Genomic DNA, 19,844 nt, shown 5'->3' with positions numbered 1-19,844 from the left:
CATTTTGTTATTCCAACTTTAGAGAAGAGGAAATCCAGGCCCAGAGAGGTTAAATACCTTGCCTAAGGACACCCAGCCAGTAAGTGGCAAAGCTTGGATTGAAACCACTTGTGTGTCAAAGCCTGGCGTGGTCGCAGCTTACAGTCCAGTGTGTATACCTGGAGAGAGGTACATCAATCAAGAGATCCTTACAACGTGGTGGAAGTGGAGGCAGAACAGGGGAATCCAGGCCCGGAAGCCCAGAGAAGGGGTCTAACCTACCGCAGGGAGTTGAGAAAGACGTCACAGAGGAGGTGGCATCCACAGCGAGACCTGAGAGTGAGCAGGCACTTGGCAGGTGGCAGCGGGTGGGCAGGGGTCTTGGAAGGCTCGTGGAGGGTCACTGGTCTTTGGCTAGGAGCCCTAGATTCAACGCCAGGGCTGCTACAGCTGGGGTGAGAAGCCGATCATTCTCAAGTGTGGATTTCCTTGCCGTGGGGTGGGGCCCATCTCCTGCCTCGCAGCCATTCCCACCCGAGCGAGCAGACCCTCTGGGTGCCAGGAATGCCCAGGCACCTCTCTCCTGGAGGCGAGGCCGGGCCTGACAGATGAGCTCTGTGGTGGGATGACTGTTATTTGGTGCGTGTGTGTGTATGTGTGTGAGAGTGGGCACATCTGGGGCCCAGGTGGCCGCCGAAATCCCCACAAATGTAGCTCATGAATATTCCACAGCCGGGCCTGGCACACTTTGAGACATCGATTATGTATACGAGAAATAACGAACGCTTCATAAATAACGAAAGAGCCCGCGTCCCAGCTGTGCCTTCTGCTTCCCCCACCGCCTGGCCCAGGTGAGGAGCTGGGCTCTGTAGGAACCGTGTTCACTAGGTGGGACGACCTTGCCATTCGCAAACCATTGTCTCCCACCAGGATCGTGGCCCAGGAGTGGGTGTGTGTGCATGTGTGTGCCCTCGCCCACCCAGGCAGGGGTCTGCACAGCCAGGCTGTGCAGCTGGGGTTGTCTACACTGGAAACGCCACTGGCCGGCTCCGGTGGACAGAGAGACGCCTTGGGTTCCTCACAGGCTGGGGAGACAGCAGCCATCTCCTCGATAAGTCCAGTTCCAGCCTCGCCCCTGGGGCTGTTGACTTGGAGGGCACCTGTGTCTGATTTGGGAGGGCACACGGTTCCAGGCATGTCCTCCCAGGAGTACCCCTTAGCACGCACAGCAGGTCTTCAAGGGACAGAGACAGCATGGAACCAACCTTGTCCCTCAGTCCTGTGCTACAAAGAAGACTTCCAAGTCTCTAAAGGGGATGATTGGGGTTCAGGGAGGTGAGGAGTGATGGGGAGCAGCTGTGCCCATGTGGAGTGGATGGGGTCAAAGGTGAAGACCTCACATTTCACAATGGCCGCCCCCACGAGCAATTTCTGTTTTACCTTCTGTATCTCCCACCCTTACAGCCACCTTCAGAGCTGGTGTTATTTCACAAAGCCACTCAATCAGGTTAATTTGGTGCACAAAGCTGCAGGGCTGGCCCACGGCAGAGCCTGGATCTGTCCACTTGCTCCATTTTTACTACTTTTCCTGGAGGGGATGTCTTTGTCTTGCCGGCACCTGGCCAGGTGTGGCATCCATCTGAAGAGGGTACACCTTTTCTCCTGGACTATTAAAGTGTGTGGATGATATCAATTTGCCCATTGTCAATAGGAAGTGAAAACTGAGTTTAATTAAGAGAATATGGTGGATGTTTCTCAGTCCTGGTTGAACAGAATCACTTAGGGAATTTTTGGAAGAAAATCGAAATTAAAAGTTTTCATTCCAAGGTAATTATAGACTCATCTGCACGTGTAGAAATTAATACAGGGAGACCACAGCCACCTTTCACCCAGTTTTCCCCATGTTGACATCATGTAAAACTATGGTGTAATATCAGGCCAGGAGGCTGACAGTAGAATCAGTGATGTCATTCAGTCTTCCAGTGCTAACTCGTGCATGCGTGTATATGTGTGTGCGTGAGCATGCGTGTGTGTGTGTGTGTGTGTGTGCATTGTTCTCACGTGTGCGGATCTGCCTATTCATCCACCACCACTCAAGATACTGAACAGGCTGGGGGAGCTGGCAAAGTGGCTCAAGTGGTAGAGTGCCTGCCTAGCAAGTGTGAGGCCCTGAGTTCAAATCTCAGTACCACCACCAAAAAGAAAAAGTGGTGGAACCCTTGTTAGGTTCTTCAATACCCAGCCTTGCAAAATCCCCCAAAACTAAAAATACAGTTCCACCAGCACAAGGATCCCTTGTGTTTTCTCTCTCACTTTTCTCTCTTTTTTTTTTATGTTAGTGGGGTTCGACCTTACAGCCTTGTGCTGGCTAGGCAAGCTCTGTATCACTTGAGCCACACCGCTAGCCCTTTTTTATTTGGGTTATTTTTCAGATAGGGTCTTGCATTTTTGCCTGGGACTGGCTTTGGATCTTGATTCTCCTACCTCTGCCTCCTGAGTAGCTGGGACCACAGACATGAACCACAAACCCAGCTTGTTTGTTGAGATAGGGTCTCACTAACTTTTGCCTGGGCTACCCTTAAATAGTAATCCTCCCAATTTCTGCTTCCTGAGTACCTGGGTTTACAGGCATGAGCCACCATGCCTGGCCTGTGTTGTCCTCTTAGAAGCATAGCCATTTATCCCTTGCCACTACCTCCTCAACGCACACCACGCCCATCCCTGATCCATGGCAACCATGGGTGTGTTTGCTGTCTCCATAATTTTGTCACTTTGAGAATGTTAATAAATTGAATCTTACAGTGTGTAACCATTTGGGATTGGCTTTTTTTTTTCCACTCAGAATAATTCCTTTAATCTCTATCTGTCCGTCCATCCATCCATCTATCCATCCATCAACCTATCCATCCATCTATCTATCTATCTTGCAGTTCTGGGGTTTGAACTCAGGGCCTCATGCTTGCTAAGCAGGCACTCTACCACTTGAGCCACCCCCCTAACCCAGTCCATAATTCCTTTAAAACTCATCTGGATTGTCCTGCATCATCAATACTTGGTTCCCTTTTGTCCTGTGGCAGGATGACCAGGTTTGCTTTCCCATTTAGCACTGAAGTCTACCTGGGTGATTTCACCTTCAGGGCTACTACAAATTAAGGTGCTTAATGAGGTGCTTTTTGCAACACCTGTCCAGACACACTGCCCTCCCCCTACCATCTTTGTAGGCTCTGACTCAAGTGAGAGCCTAGATGTAAAAATGTTTCTGCTGGCACAGACCTGGCTGTGGGATGAACTTGGCCCTGAGGGAGCAGAGTTTGGTTTTGATCCTCCCAACACCCCTGAAGCCCAGAAGAATTTTTTTTGCCATGTATATAAAGCTGAGCATGTGGTATGTGTCTTTCCAGTGTTCATTGGAGCTACTTCTATCTTCTTTGCCTACAACCGGAAAAGGCATTTTGGGTTCAGGGAGAAAGCTCTGGTCTGGATTTGGGAGGCTGTGAGTCCTTCCTCTCTGCTTCCAGACCAAGGCTGGAATCACTTAAGGCCAAACCAGTAAAAGCGTCAGCAGCTTGTAGCTTACCAGCTAAGAGGAATGATTCATGCCCCACATCAGGCACCCAGTGTTTCCTCCCCATCCTGGTGGCCCGCCTCTCGAGAGAAAGGAGATAAATTACTGTCATTGCTTTTTATGGTACATATAATCGGGTGGCAACATGGAGCCTCGACTCATCTCAGAGTCATTTACAATGAATTATTCATTTGGCTGCAAACAGTCTGCAGTTGGAGGGAAAGAGTGTCTCTCCTCCCATGGCTGGGGCTGGGGGTGGTTTGCCAGCTGGGACCTGAGGGTCTCAGTCCTGGGGTGGCTGGGGGGTGCAGGAGAGGGTGAGGCCCAGCAACCCACATATCTCTTCTGCTTCTGGAGGGGACGCACAGGTTCTGTTCACAGCAGGTGACCTCTCCCTCTTCCTCATTTCCTTCCATGACATGTACTCAGGAGCTACTAATAGGTGCCATGTCCATCTAGACAGATATGGTAAGAAGGGCTGGGGGATGTGGCTCAAGTGGTAAAGAACTTGCCTAGCAGGCACAATGTCCTGAGTTCAAACCCAGTACCACCAAAAAAAAAAAATTGATGCAGTTTGTATATGGTAGGTTATGTTGCAGTAACAAACATCCCCGAATTTCTTTCTCTTTTTCTTTTCTTTCCTTTTCCTCTTTCTCTCCTTTCTTTTCCCTCCCTTCCTCCCTTCCTTTTTTTTCTTTCTTTATTCTGTGCTGGGGATGGAACCCAGGGTCTGGTGCCTGCTAAGCATGTACTCTACCACAGCATCATAACCCTAGCTATCCCCTCCTTTCAGTGGGTGGAATGGCACCAGGTATATTCTCACTCCAGCTACTTATCATTAGAGGTCTGTGACACCCTCACTCTGGGAAGCTGCCCACCATGGTGAATACTGCTGTCACACTCGCACCCTCTTACAATGTCCACATGGAAATGATACATGTCACTTATGTCACTTCTGCTCCCATTTCATGGGCCACAGCAAGCTTCATGGCCACATCTAACTTCTAGTGGGTAAGAAGGTGCCACCTGCCTTGTGCTCTGAAGGGGAGCAGGCACTGCTTCAGGCACTGGAAGGTAACAATGGAAGGGACCTGGGCTTCCGTTCAGGAGCTTAAGGGCAAGGGCAAAAGGCAGGTGGGAAAGAAAGATGCACAGGCTATGCTGAGCCCTGCTCTAGACAACAGCGCTCTTGGAACACACAGCAGGGTGACTGGGACCTGGCTTCCCGGGGTCTGACCCCTGATCGTCAGCAAGTCTTGGTTTCCTCCCTCTTCTCTTAGGGTGATGAAAGTGATACAGTGGCACCCATCCACGGGGCGTGTAAAAAATGCTTGCGGTTACGTCTAGAGGAGCCTGTGGAAGGTGAGGCACCAGCTTGGTTTGCTATGAATTCATTTGCACGTTTGTTCAGAATAACACGCTGAGTTGCTTTTCTCAGGCACATGCAGATCCTGGGGACATCCTCCGCCCTCTGAGTCAGGGCCCAACCTGGCAGGCTTGACTTGCTGGGACCTCCCCCTCCCATCCCATGCTACCCCCCAGCTCCATGAAAACAGAGCCATTCCTCTGGAACACTCAAGGCGGGGCTGGGAGTGGAGGTGATCTCCTGGGAAGTGACACAAGGACGGAGGAACCCACCTGCTGATAGGGACCCGGGCCCCAGCCCCAGCTCCTGTGGCATTCATTCGTTTATTCAACACAGGGGTACTGAAAGCCACCATGTGTGGGTACTGTGCTGGACACAGGTGAGCGAGGCAGAGCAGCTCCCTGTGCTCAAGGGGCTCGCGGTCCAGTGAGGGAACAGTTGTTTTTGTGGTGGCCACTGAGGTTGACCAGCTACCTCTGGGATTCCTTTGACCTCTTCTGTGTGTTGATCCCTCAGCTTCTGGGTGCTTCGCTTCTCACGGCCACTGATCTACATCTGTGTCTGCCTTCAGAGGACTGCCAGGGCCATGTGAGCCCGTGTGCACAGGGTGCTGACTCTATCATGTCCCCAGAGGCAGCCTTCAGCCAGTGCTGCTGAGGAGCGCTGGGCTGTGAAAGCTCCCTCCCTCGCCTACCTTGGGCTGGGCCAACCCCTAAGGTGTAATCTCTACTCCAGCTGGTCCCTTGGGTCAGGCCGGAGTGCTTGAACTTGCACCCTGGCTTGGTCTCATTCCTTTCTCTGCTGTCCCGACCTCTTATCAGTCCTTCCAGAACATGTCCTTAAATCGGCCACCCAGAAGCCTTCATTTCAGGTATGCTTCTGAAGCGAGCCTCGCCTGACAGTGAACTGGCACCCACCCCTTCCCTCCTCAGAGGTGGAGTCTCAGGTTTGTCCCACAGTCCCTTCCCCTTTCCATGTGACTCAATGTGAGCACTGGTCACTTCTGACCCCTCAGACTCTGGACTCAGTTATTAGCAGGAAGCAGGTGACTCAGACATGGCCCAGGACACACGATGGAGGCTTCTGGGAGTGGTTAACATGGTACGCAGGAGGTGAATCCACTTCCTCTACTAGACAAACAGCTGCATGTGATGGCTGGAACCCCGGCAGCCATACTGAGGAAGCAAAACTGATCCACTGAGGTTGGCCCAGCTTGCTCAAAAGTGAAAGGCACCTGGGTCCTGGATGATACTGATAGGGTTCAGAATTCACCAGCCCGGGCTGCCCTATCCCTGTATGTGTTGCTCTGCGAATTATAGATCTATTTAGAAAAGCCATTTTGAGTCAGGTCTATTATTACTTGCAACCAAAAACATGCCGAATGATATGGTTTTAGATGGTGATGAGTTGCTGTGCAAGGTGGATCCTCTTCAGGTCTCTAGTTATTTTGTCAGGTGGGTCCCATTGGGTTTGCATCCTGTACCAGGTTTTGGAAAATACTCACACACAATCACAGAGGATGGGTTAAGGAACAGGCTTTACCAGAAAAAGAGAAAACTAACGAGGTAGGGTTGACAAGCAAACCAAACTGAAGGCACGGGGTCAGATGCTAGTGGGGAGGACTTCAGAGAATTAGGAACAGAGTCTCACGTTATTCTCCTGAGATCCAGCATGTCTACCTAAATGAGACTCTACAAGCCTTTTTTTTTAGCACTGGGGTTTGAACTCAGGGCCTCACACTTGCTAGGTAGGCACTCTTACACTTGAGCCACCCCACCAGCCCTTTTTTGTGATGGGTTTTTCCAAGATAGGGTCTCATGAGCTATTTGCCTCAGGCTGGATTCAAACCTCGATCCTCCTGATCTCTGCTTCCTGAGTAGCTCGGATTACAGGTGTGAGCTACCAGCCCCCGGCTTCTCTGCAAGCCTTGTTTCCTTCTTTCTATGGCCATCAGGAAGCTCGCTCAGAGTTAGATTTGCATCACTTCTCACTTACTGTTAGTACCTGTGAGGATGCATGTCTGCACTTGAGTGCAGCACTGTAGGCTGACATTACCTTGTTTTCCCTTTGCTCCAGGTGCTCCACCTGTCTGTTTTTATTCAGTTGGGCTCTGTATATTTCTGTATGTTCACTAACTACTCTTGAGAGTGAAGTAGGACATGTCTCAGTTGGTCTGTCCTCCCCTGAAACTCACTTGGAACCACCCTGAGCAGGGAGGCAGCTAAGTGGCTCTGGAGAGCCTCCGCAGGCAGCTGGGGGAAGGCTGGGAAAGGGCTCTGCCTCCACAGCTTCAAGGAGGTCTTTACTGGCTGGTGTTCAGGCTTAGCAATTCAGCTGTTCTTGACCTTGTTATAGCCCCTTCTCTAGGCTAAGGAAGAATGACAGTTCTGCTCCCCCCGCCATCTCCCAAATGTCTGGCCCTGCCAAGAGAGTGGAAAAAATCTTTTGAAATTTCCAATAAATAAATAAAAATAACTTTGAGGGCTTATCACCACGGAGACCAAAGGCTTGGTTGGTCGTCATGGCGACCCTTGGGTAGACTATCTGCCTGAAAAATCAGCATCATTGAGGAAGAAGGGCCGAGAGGTAGAGTGACAGGGCACCAGCCGCAGGGTGAGAGCTAGGGCTGGCAGTCTTCTTCAGGAAGGCCAAGAACAAGGGTGGGAAGATATGGGGGTGGAGAGAAGGAGGTGAGGGGAGAATGCACTGTTCTCTGGAACTTTCTTTCCCAGCAAGCTGCCACTCTTTTCTCTACATTATTACAAGAGGTTTTTGAGCCTTCACCTCCCGTGCCCCATCGCTGAGGGCTGAGAGGGCCCTGGGAGGACCTCCTCCTTGGCAAAGCTGCCAGGGAGTCTCCATGACAACACCAGCCCCCACTTGTGGGAGCCGAGCCCTTGCCTAGGACCTCAGAGAGTTGCCTGGGCAACCGGGCTCCCTTGCCCCACTTCCCCACCAACCAAACCTCTTCGGCCCTTCCCCCTCTGCGTGATGGGCTGGTGAGTGGACGGGTCACCATGGAGACCCAGCTTCCCTCCCGTTACCCCCTTTCCAGAGCACCTGTTTCACCTGTTTCAAGATGGCTGTTGGGAGGGGATCTGGGAAGCAGGGGTCTGCAGGATGAGAGACAAATGACTGAGACCCTCTTTCTGGCCAAGGAAGAGCAGCTGGTTCTTCAAGAAGTATCACTTGGGGCTGTTTGGGCCCTCTCTTCCCCACTTGGACAGGCGCTTGAGTTCTCCTTTCCCTGCAGCCTCCCCTGCCAGAAGTCCTGGGGTTCTGGTGCCAGTCTGCCAGAGTGTGAGGTCAGGAGTCTGACCCGGTGACCTTTGCCCCTGCCATGCTGTGCCCCAGGAGCCTGGGCCTGAGGAGCAGTGGCTTATTTAACAGCCAGAACACTCAGGTGGTTAATGAGCATGTATTTCCTAGCCTGAGAAGCTTACATGATTAGTTGTTATTTTATCTTGCTAATGAAAATACATAAAAACAAAATGGCCAATTAGCAAGGCCATTCATTCCTCAGGTCTTGGCTGCCTCTTTCTGGCAAGAGCACCATTCCCTTGGCCAGGCTGGCTGTCCTCTGAGAACCCTTTTCCTCACTCCGGCCCATGGGCCCTGCATCCTTGGCTTTAGTTCCTGGTGCATCCTATCAGCTTCAGGTGACCCCTGCTGGACCCTGTCCTCTACCACTGCCTTGATCTTTCTTCCCTGGAGCCTTCCAGGCACCTCCTCCCTTCCTCACAGACTCCTCTCATGTTCAGTGAAGAACCACGTGTTCTCAGCTTGGTCCCCACCCAGACTGCCTCACTATCCCCACCCCAATGGAATGGCCAAGCCACTGAGAATGGCCTCTGGCTCCCTGTTCAGCCAAGATTCCAGGAAGTCACTCCTCCAACTGTCATCTGGGAATGCTGCAGAAACCTCTGACACCCCAAATAGAAGTGTGGAGTCAGGGCTCCAGTACTGCTGGCTTTGGGGTCTGCCTCGAGCCCGGGGCTCTCACTCAGTCCAGCAGCACCTAAGCTGTTGTGAACACTCACAGCTTAGCACGGCCATCAGGACTCTTCTGCTCCTGCAGGGAAATGAGATTGCCCATTCCATATTTATGGCCAATTGCATTAAAGGGAGACACACAGCAACCAGGGAAGGGATCAGAAAGGAATGACCCAGCTGTCCCTGGCAAACGTGGTGACCTGAGCAGTACTCATCCTTGTTGTTTTACTGGTTCCCTGCCACATCGGGAAGCTGGGAGGGATTTGGCCCCCAGCAATAGGTATGGTAGTACACATCTGTAATCCCAGCTCTGGGGAGGCCGAGGCAGGAAGATTGTGAGTTCAAGACCAGCCTGGACTACATAGTGAGACCTTGTCTCAAAAAACCCCAAAACCCAAAAAATATAATCTGCATCCCTGTAAAAAGCAGGGGCATGGGGAACAAATTGGCTCCTCCAAGCCATGGGGGGCGCAGGAGGGATTGGCTATGATAGTGGCTTCATGGATCCCAGCTAAATGGTGGGGCTTAAATTAGAGAGTTAGAGAGACGAATGAACCTGGAAGTTACGGTGTCCCAGCTCCATCCTCACATGTGCAATCTGCAAAGTGGAACTGTCACCCCCATATTAAGGCTGAATAAACCAAAAGTCTGAGAAAAAGCAGTGTGTTCCCTAGGAGGCTATAAGCCAGAGTGGGTGAGAGTTGGGAACCAAGGGACATTGGGCACTTTCTGGATGAGTAATGTTGAGCACATGGTCTCAGCCTCTGGCTTCATGTCTTCTCATCGTGATGATGACTTACTTCAGAGGGCTGCTGTGAGAATAGGCCTTCTGGGAGTGGGAGGACTTGGCAATTGTGAGAGATCAAGTGGCAGTTGTTATCACTGCAGGTCTCCTGGGAAGATCTCTCTTCATCCATCTATCTGTTCATCCATCCATCATGCATCCATTCATCCATCCACCCATCCATTCACCCACCCATCCATTCATCCAACCGTCTATCCATCCACCCATAATTCATCCAACCACCCGTCATCCATCCATCATCCATCCATTCACCCACTCATCCACCCATCCATCCATCCATCCATTCATCCATCCATCCATCCATCCATCCATCCATCCATCCACCCATCCATTCACCCACTCATCCACCCATCCATCCATCCATCCTTTCATCCATCCATCCATCCACCCATCCATCCATCCATCCATTCATCCATCCATCCATCCACCCATCCATCCATTCATCCATCCATCCACCCATCCATCCATCCATCCTTTCATCCATCCATCCATCCACCCATCCATCCATCCATCCATTCATCCATCCATCCATCCTTTCATCCATCCATCCATCCACCCATCCATTCATCCATCCATCCATCCAGACATCCATCCATCCATCCATCCATTCATCCATCCATCCACCCATCCACCCATCCATCCATTCATCCATCCATCCATTCACCCACTCATCCACCCATCCATTTATCTAGCCAGCCACCCAGCCATCCACCCATCCATCCATTCATCCATCCATCCATCCATCCACCCATCCACCCATCCATTCATCCATCCATCCATCCACCCATCCATTCATCTACCCATTCATCATCCATCCACCTACCTATCCACCCATCCATCCATCATCCATCCATTCACCCACTCATCCACCCATCCATTCATCCATCCACCTATTATCCACCATTTTATCATCTATCACATTCTGATTGCCAAATACCTGGTAGACAGCTGTTGGATACACAGACCCTGCTAGAAAGGGACTGGCATGCCAGTGAAGGAGACAGACACACAGACGTGTAGTCAAATGTGAACTGGTGGAGAAAGTAATTGGAACAGAGCTAGTGGCATGGATAGGGTAGTGGAAGAGAGGGTGGAGGGTGGTCCTTCTCCCTGTAGAGGAGGGCCAGGGACTAGAGAGCTAAGCTGGAAAGTAAGGCACAGGAGAGTCCTCTGAGCCAAGAAGTATGTGGACTTTCTAGCTTTCCTACTCCACCTGGTCCAAGCAGCCCCTGGGATAACGGGGTGGCTGGTGAATTCTGCCTGTGACAGGTCTCTCTGCCAACAGTGCACTGTGGCCGCTCCCAGCAGCAGTGGGTGAACACACTGGTCTCCTTCTCAGTTCGGTTAATGGGAAGGGGCAGGGGTCCCCCAAAGACTGGCCTCTTCTCTCCACCTCCTGCTTGTGCCCTGGCTTCTGAAATACTCTGGTTCGTTGCCATGAGCAGGGACTGGAATTTATGAACCTCAAACCGGAACACATGGTGTGATGCATGACCTGGCAACAAGACAGATTATCAGGGTGCTGTGAATTGCAAGCAGGTGGCGGGGGTTGTACCTGTGTGGCATGGTGAGAGGAACTGGAAAACATGTGCTCCCAGCAACTCTCTCGTCATCCCCCACTTAGCTCCCAATGTCTGGAATTTTACAATTAATTCTTTGTCTATCATTCACTCACGCAGCCTCACTCCCTCATACATACATATTTTCCACAAACATCCACTGAGCCTCTCCGAAGTGCCAGGCCATGTACTAGGCATGGAGGACCCGGATATGAGCAGAACACAATCCCTTCTTGCCCTGAGCTGGAGGAGGAAGGTCCACAAACAGGCAAAGAAACCCCAGTGAGGCCTGAAGTGAAGTGCCACATGCAGGGTGCTAGAACACAGCCAAGAACACTAACTGTTGAGAATTACCCTTGAGGAGAAGAGACATCAGGGAAGGCTTCCTGAAGGAGGCAATTCCTCAGCTGGGTGTGAAACTTGGGTAGGAGTTAACCCAGGGGCTAGGGTACCAGAGGGGGGTTTCAGCCTAAGATGAGGCTTGGGAGAAGGTACTGTCAGGTGTCTATAGCACATGGTTGTCTCAACCATCACTGCTTGATGTGGGTAACATGGAAATCTCTCAAGAGCACATGGAGGTGAAGGAAGGGGTGGATTGGGAGGGCCCTGAGCCCCGTGCAGCATAAAGGATGTGGTACGAGTTAAAGGAGTTCTAAGGGCAGCTTCCTTGGGCTTCAGGAAGAAGGGAAGAAGGAGCTGGATATAGTGGTCTGTGCCTGTAATCCCAGCCACTCAGGAGACAGGACTGGAGTTGTAGCTCAGTGGCAGAGTGCTTGCTTGGTATATGTGAGGCCCTGGGTTCTAGCCCCAGTACTGTTAAAAAAAATTGGCCCCTTCACAACTGTTAAAACTGAATGAGGCCATTTTATCTTTCCCTTATTTGGGGACATTTATCATCATCTTCCCTCAGCTGGCTGGGTAGCTGCCTGGGCAGGGTCTGGGTCTTGAATTTCTTGTATTTTTATTAAAACAGCTCACGCAGGCTTTGCACGTGGGAAGTGCTCAATGAAGGATGACTTTTTTTGAGGCACAGAACTCTAGTTGCGTTTCTAGGAGGTCTACCTTTCACATTCACACTTCCTAAAAACAGCTTCTGAACCGAAGAATCTAGGACAGGGGGCGTGGCTCAAGTGGTAGAGCACCTGCCTAGCAAGCACAATGCCCTGAGTTCAAACCCCAGTTCTGCAAAATAAGTAAGTAAGTAAATAAATTTTAAAAAGCAAACTGAAGAATCTGTGGCCCCATCTTGACTCCAGGAGGCAAGGGGTGTGGTAGGAATCTGGGGTCCAGGTCCAAACCATGGAAACTTAGGTAAGTCTGAAAACCTCTTTGGGCCTCAGTTTCCTTTTTGGTAAGACGGGTGGAAAGCATTTGGTGGCTGCTCTGAAGTGAGATGTTCTTCAGTGGTTCCCACTCCTACCTCCTCATGATGTCATCTCTTCATGATGTCACCCCTGTTTTTCTCCCTAGCCACCAGTGCTATTGAGGAGTAGCTACTGGATCAGAAAGCAGGGTCCTTTAATAAGTTTTCAAGCTGCAGGAAGGTCATTGTGCTTGTCTGTTCTTGTGTGTCCAGCCACTGCCCTTGGTCCTGTGTATCTTACAGGTATGGGAGAAACTGCTTATAGCAACCAGCCAGCATGGTGGCCCAGCACGCCTGGGCTTCCTGGGCCAGGAAGTCTGGGCTTCCACAAACCCAACCAGGGACTGGCCCTCTGGTGCAGGAGGGAGGAAGAAGGAAGGGAGGGGCAAGGGATGTGCCGGTATGGGTTCTGCTGGCCATGTCAACCCCAGACTTTAGACTTAACCCAGCAAACGCTTGTCTCTCACACCCACAGGGGTGGTCCAGAGGGGATGAGGCTGCTCCATCCAGTGCAGTGACTCCAGAGCCTCGGACCCAGGCTCCTGGGGCTGCATCACCTGCAGATGAAGCCTCAGTGGTTGTCCCAGTGGCAGGGAGACAGGTGAGGGTCCCACACTGGCTGCTTTTGCTATTCCAGCTTGGGAGGGACGCAGGCCACTTTCTGGAAGATGTATAGGAGGGTGGAATTTTAGTAAGTGGCCACTGAGCGATGGGAGGAGGGAGTGAAAGAACTCCGAGCCAGGTGGTGAGTGAGATGAGGGGGCCGATGCAGGGAAGAGTGAGTGGTGCAAGGACTTCTCTAGGCTGCGGCCAGCCTCTCAGGCCATGCAGGTCCCCAGGTCCATGGCAGCTGTGTGGAGTCACCCCTCCCCTGGGGATTGTGGTAGCCACAGCCAGCTGTCTCCTCCGGGGTTACATTTCAGAAACGCATTTTAAGAGAGACCAGCTGGGCCCAAGGGGGTTGTATCTCTGTGTCCTTGTCCTTGGGAGGCGGAATAAGGAGAAGGGGAGGAGGAGGAGGCGGGGCAGCGGGAGGGACAGCAGGCTGTGGAAAGCAATTAGTGGAGAGAGAGAAATTACTTTCTCTGTTTGGCTTCCCGAGGGGCTTTGGGAAAGCTGTGTTGAGGGCTAGGCTGGCGTAGCCGAGGCCAGGGAACCGCTCTGGGATGACACTTAGGACTGGGGGGGACAGAGGGCCTGGGTGAGTGGAAGTTTTTCCTTGGGACCTCCCTGGAAGCCCCTGGAACTGACCTGCTGTCTTGTGCTGGCTTCCTGTGGATCATCATACCTGGTTTTTCAAGGCAGGAGTGATGTGTCAATTTCTCTCTGCATCCCCAAGCTGACAGTGTGTACCTGGACATCTTTTTTTTTTCTTTTATTATTCATATGTGCATACAAGGCTTGGTTCATTTCTCCCCCCTGCCCCCACCCCCTCCCTTACCACCCACTCTGTCCCCTCCCTCTCCCCACCATCCCCTCAATACCCTGCAGAAACTATTTTGCCCTTATTTCTAATTTTGTTGAAGAGAGAGTATAAGCAATAATAGGAAGGAACAAGGGTTTTTGCTGGTTGAGAAAAGGATAGCTATACAGGGCACTGACTCACATTAATTTCCTGTGCGTGTGTGTTACCTTCTAGGTTAATTCTTTTTGATCTAACCTTTTCTCTAGTTCCTGTTCCCCTTTTCCTATTGGCCTCAGTTGCTTTTAAGGTATCTGCTTTAGTTTCTCTGTGTTAAGGGAAACAAATGCTAACTAATTTTTTAGGTTTCTTACCTATCCTCACCCCTCCCTTGTGTGCTCTCGCTTTTATCATGTGCTCAAAGTCCAATCCCATTGTTGTGTTTGCCCTTGATCTAATGTCCACATATGAGGGAGAACATACGATTTTTGGTCTTTTGGGCCAGGCTAACCTCACTCAGAATGATGTTCTCCAATTCCATCCATTTACCAGCGAATGATAACATTTTGTTCTTCTTCATGGCTGCATAGAATTCCATTGTGTATAGATGCCACATTTTCTTGATCCATTCGTCAGTGGTGGGGCATCTTGGCTGTTTCCATAACTTGGCTATTGTGAATAGTGCCGCAATAAACATGGGTGTGCAGGTGCCTCTGGAGTAACCTGTGTCACAGTCTTTTGGGTATATCCCCAAGAGTGGTATTGCTGGATCATGTGGTTAGATCAATGTTTAGCTTTTTAAGTAGCCTCCAAATTTTTTTCCAGAGTGGTTGTACTAGTTTACATTCCCACCAACAGTGTAAGAGGATTCCTTTTTCCCCGCATCCTTGCCAACACCTGTTGTTGGTGGTGTTGCTGATGATGTACCTGGACATCTTAATTGGGGTCCACTGCCCCCCTGCAAAACCAGCCTGTGGCAAGGACTTGAATCTGAGTGGTTTCAGTGGACGGCAGGGATGAGTGGTGAGGCAGAAGCCAGGGAAGGAGGACAATGCACATCAGGTGCCATATTGAAGTTTCTGTGGGGACTTCCGGAAGGGTACTGCGCCTCCCAGCACTGAGGGACAGGCAAAGAGGGCATGTGTCCACCAGCTCTTTTCTCCTTTGACTGAGGGCCGCTCTGGGTCACCGCCCTGACTTCTGGGTTGTGTTGATTTGCAGGGCAGGGAGGTAGAAAGCTTCCAGTCCACAGTGAGGCCGAGTTCCCTCTGTGTAGCTGCAGCTGACCCCAGAGCTGTGCTCCGGGGATGCTGCCCTGGGGACTGGAGGCAGGTGCCACGCAGGAGACTGGAGGAGCGTTGTGTGTGGTGGGACAACGTGACTGATGCTAGGTCCTTTCTCTGCTCTCCATTCTTCTCCCATTCTCACAACCCACGCTCGGGTGGTGGAGAGGGATGAGCTTGCTCCACCAGTGCGGTGAATCCGCAGCTGCGGGCCTCCATCGTCCTGAAGCTGTAAGGACTCCGCGGTTCTGAGGACAGGAAACCTGCCCTTTCTACTTCTGCGCCCCCGTGTGCTGCCCAGAACCCAACGTATGGCAGAAGGTCAAGGTGCCTATGTCATAGGAAAAGCCCAGTGTTTGGATGGGGCTGGGTCAGGATGTATATGGTAGCTTGGCTCTAGCAAGGCTTCCTTCCCGATCACTGCCCACACGGGGCAAGTACAGGGACACCCAGAAAGCACCCTGGACCTCGGCTTCCTCCTCTGGCTCTGCCATCTTTCCTTCACGCACCAGGGAAATGCAGCCCAAGCTGGAGTCGGGGTTGTAAGGGCTGAGGGGCCCTGGAAAGAAGGAGGGGAGTCTGTAATTTTTGTTTTGCTTCTTGCTTCTCCCTTGATAATGCCCTCTCCCCCTTTTGGACAATTTCTCCTTTCTCACACCTTCCTCACTCTGTTTCTGGAGGGCTGTCAATCACATCTTAACTGGGTGACGCAAACAGCCACAGTGATTTGTGTAGGATGGGCACATCATCCAGGCTAGGACAGTCAGAGCCCTTCCCTGAATTCTCTCCTTCTCTTTGGACTTTGAGTGGAGGAGTCATTTTTATTTATTTATTTTTGAGACAGGGTCTTTCTATGTAGCCCAAGCTGGCATCAAGCTTACCATGTAGCAGGCTGGCCTTGAACTCTTGATCCTCCTGCTTCCGCATTCCAAGTACCGGTATTACAGGCATGTGCCACCACGCCTGGCTGAGAAGGGTAAGTCTGAGGTCAACGGCCATGCTTTCAAGATGAAGTAACCCCACGCAGAGGGCACAGGGGAACAAGCTTCTGCTGGGCAGCCCCAGAGGTCTGGCATCTTACTGTTTCCAGATGGACCTAGGCTGAGGTCCCGTCCTGCTGGAGGGTGATCCTAGCCACTTCCTTGCCTGGATGCTGGTGGTAGGCTGACGACCCTCTGGCCTTTCCAATATGCTGTGTGATTGGCTGCTTGTCCTAATGCAGGCAGCTGCTGCCATAAGCAGACTGACTGCATGGCAGGTGGAAAGGTTAGATTTGCATGAAGTGACTTGTGTAAATCCCACTTCTTTTCTGTGTCCATTGCTCACCTCTGATATTACAGGTTTGGGCCTTATTGAAACACTGGCCATGCAGAGGTCTAGACAGATCTTCTCTCCTAGCCTGAACCTGAGCCTGGCCCCACGCTGCTCTCTAGACTTCATGGTAGGGTGCTTCTCAGGTAGGCCAGTGCTGACCAATAGCTAAAACAATACAAGCCAAATATGCAATTTGAAGTCTTCCAGTGGCCACATCAGAAAGAGAAAGAGGTGAAATTAATTTCAACAGTGCATTTATTTAATTCAATATATTCATGATGTTATTATTTCAACATGGAACAGGTGTAAAAAATTAACAGAGGAGGAGTGGCTCAATTGGTAGAGTGCCTGCCTAGCAAGTGTGAGGCCCTGAGTTCAAATCCCATGCTGCAAAAAAAAAATTAATGAGATATTTTGCATCCTATTTTTTTTTTGTGTGTTAAGTCTTTATTCTTGTACCACATGAGGTGCTCAGTGCATTCAAGTGCTCAGCAGCCTCATGGGCCTGGTGGTGACCACACAGTACATGTGACCTGCAAAAGTCTAGGGGCTTGGGGCACTTTCATTTCTGCCCAGCTTCTCATTTTCACTAGAACAATATCAGGTGCTCACTATTTTGGATCTGAGAGCAAATTTTGGGATTTGACCCACAAACCAGAAGACATGAAGCTAAGGGCTAGACGCCAGGAATTCCTCCCCTCTGTAGTAGGCAGGAAAACCATGTGGAGGCTTTGGGTTGTTTTTGCCTATTTTTGGTGGTAATTATAGATTTACGGTAAAGATAACATAGCCTTCATCCTGCATCGTTTCCTTTAACTAGAGCACGTTTATCAAAACGAGGACGTGATGTTGGCACTGTTCTGTTTACTAAACTTCACACTTTAGTCGGACATCAGCGGTCTCCACCACTGTCCTTGTTCAGTTTCAGGATTAAATCCAGGGTGCCACATTGCATTTAGGGGCTTTGATTTTTTAATAAGTAAATTGATTTATCAACGTACCAGTCATCTGTCTATTTATAAAACAGCTTTATTGAGGGATGGTTGACATACAGTGAATTTCACGTATTTTATAAAGTATACATTCTGAGAAGTTTGACATGCATATATGCACCTGTGAAACCATCACAAGAACTACAAAATAACACATATGTAGAGACCACCAAATCCAAACGCTGCCTCCACACTTCACAGGATATACACACTCATCCCCTATAGCAGCCCGTGGTGGATTGGATGACCCCTGCTGTTTTATCAATCCCAGGGACAGAACCGTGCCCTGACACCGCCTGCCATGTTGCTTGGCAGGAGCTTGCTGTCAGGTCTGGGGTTTACATTGTCCCATCTGTTGTGGACGGAATTTGTCCTCCCCAAATCCATATGTTCACGCTCTGATGTACCACAGTGCTGGATTTGAAGACAGAGCTGTAAGGGGTAATTGCAGTTAAATGAGGTAGCTATGGTGGGTGCCGTGTTAATCAGCTTTCTGTTACTGTAATGACTATCTGTGATAATCAACTTTTTTGGCGCACAGTTTCAGAGGTTCCAGTCCATAACTGGTTGGCTCCATTGTATTCGGGCCTGTAGTAAGGCAGCACATACCATGGAGCAGGGTGTGTGTGGCAGAGAAAAACCACTCACTTCCTGGCCAGAGAGCAAGAGAGACGATGTGGAAAGGGCCAAGGCTCCACCATCTCCTTTAAGAGCATGCTCCAATGACCTAAAGACCCACGACTTGTGCTACTCTGGGGACCAAGCCTTTACCACATGGACCTTTAGGGGACAGGTAAGATCCAAACTACAGCACGCCCTAATCCAGTAGAACTGGTGTACTTACAAGAAGAGGAAGAACCACCAGGGCTATGGGTACTCAGAGGAAAGGCCAGGTGAGGACCCAGAGAAGGTAGCCATCTGCAAGATGGAAAGAGATTTCCCTAGAAACAATCCTGCCAGCACCTTATTCTTGGACTTCCAGCCCCAGAACTGTGAGAAAATCAGTTTCTGTGGTTTAAGGCACCCAGTCTGTGGTGTTTTGTCCTGGTAGACTGAGCAAAGTAATACCAAATGATACTGAGTCCATCAGCCAATGAGATGTCAGCAGATATGCCACTTGCAAAGATTTTAGTATGGTTGGTGGATTTCGGTTTGTCATTCTTTGCTCTCGTGATTTTCTATTAAAGAAACAGGGCCCAGGAAGCCTCTGGCCAATGGACAATGAGGAGCTGACCTGAACATGACCTGTGGCTGAAGCCAGGACTGGCTGATCCTGGCCAAGCCCAGCGGAAGCTTAGCTGCCCTGCAAACCGTGAGAAAGCGTGAATGCAGAGGTTTCAAGACACTGAGATTGTGAGATCACTTGTGACAGACCAAAAACTGACTATTAACCTACGAGTTGAGATATTATTGTTACCCCACAGTTTTTGTCTTTTTTTTTTTTTTTAACTCAGGGCCTACACCTTGAGCTGCTCCGCCAGCCCTATTTTTGTGAAGGGTTTTTTTGAGATAGGGTCTCATGAACTATTTGCCTAGGCTGGCTTTGAACTACGATCCTCCTGATCTCTGCCTCCTGAGAAGCTAGGATTACAGGCGTGAGCCACCAGCACCGGTTGTTACCCTACATTTTATCCTTGAGGAAAGTTAGGAACAGAGGTTGACTTGCCCAAGGTCACTCAGCTAGCAAGTGTTATTGCTGTCCATGCTTACAACTGCCTCTTTTAAAAAATTTTTATTAGCATAAATTAATTATACAAAGATGTTTTATTGTGATATTTTCAACATACATGTAATATACTTTGATCAAATCTGACCTATCTATGTTACTTTTTTTTTTTTTTGGTGGTATTGGGAGTTGAACTCAGGGCCTTGCACTTGCTAGGCAGGTGCTCTGCCACTTGAGCCATGCTCCTAGTCCTTTTTGTGTTGGTTATTTTTGAGATAGGGTCTCACTTTATGCCTGGGCGGACCTGGACTGAGGTCCTCCTATTTGTGCTTCCCTGCGTAGTTGGGGTGGCAGGCACACTCCACCTCGCCCAGCTACTGGCTGAGATGAGCTCTAGCAAACTTTTGCCTGAGCTGGCCTGCCTCCCAAGTAGCTAGGATTATAGGTGTGAGCTACTGGAGCCCAGCTTGCATTCTTTCTTTCTTTTTAAAAAATTATTAACGTATTATAGTTGTACCACGGGACGCTGTGACATTTACAAACGTGCTTACAATATA

The 19,844-nt window shown here is 50.3% G+C and overlaps 1 long non-coding RNA gene across 1 annotated transcript; it reads left to right on the top strand.

Moving 5' to 3' along the window:
• Positions 1-4,859: 4,859 nt before the first annotated feature.
• LOC141424711 (uncharacterized) lies at positions 4,860-19,477 on the top strand. The gene is made up of 3 exons (XR_012449558.1): positions 4,860-4,906; positions 18,163-18,414; positions 18,809-19,477. It is a non-coding gene; the product is annotated as an uncharacterized lncRNA (long non-coding RNA).
• Positions 19,478-19,844: the final 367 nt, after the last annotated feature.

Source organism: Castor canadensis, chromosome 7 (assembly GCF_047511655.1).
Source record: "Castor canadensis chromosome 7, mCasCan1.hap1v2, whole genome shotgun sequence".
NCBI lineage: Eukaryota > Metazoa > Chordata > Mammalia > Rodentia > Castoridae > Castor > Castor canadensis.
This window is presented reverse-complemented; position numbering and strand designations above follow the sequence as displayed.